We start from the raw sequence: 388 nt of genomic DNA, 5'->3' as shown, positions 1-388 counted from the left end.
TCCATTTGAGGTCACCCAAACTCCAAAATTCTTGCCGATCTGGTGAATGGGAAACGGCATCTTTTTGTCTGTTCAGTGGCACGGGGTCAGTGCTCAGTATTTATTTGATGAACAAATGAATGGGTGGGTGAATGAATGAATGACCAGGCGCCCTCTCCGCGCCCGCAGCGCGCACCAAGAGGGTCTCCGGAGGGCCAAGACTGGAAACAAAGGTTTGCGCCCCGCCCCTCCCCGGGCCAGGCCCCGCCCCCGCCCCGCCCCCGCCCGCTCGGGGCTCCCATTGGCGGCGGCGCGCGGGGGCGGGCCCGGCGGGCGGGGCGGGGCCTGGCCCGGGGCGGGGCCTGGCCCGGGGCGGGGCCTGGCCCGGGGCGGGGCCTGGCCCGGGGCG

This window comes from Microcebus murinus, chromosome 27 (assembly GCF_040939455.1).
Source record: "Microcebus murinus isolate Inina chromosome 27, M.murinus_Inina_mat1.0, whole genome shotgun sequence".
NCBI lineage: Eukaryota > Metazoa > Chordata > Mammalia > Primates > Cheirogaleidae > Microcebus > Microcebus murinus.
This window is presented reverse-complemented; position numbering follows the sequence as displayed.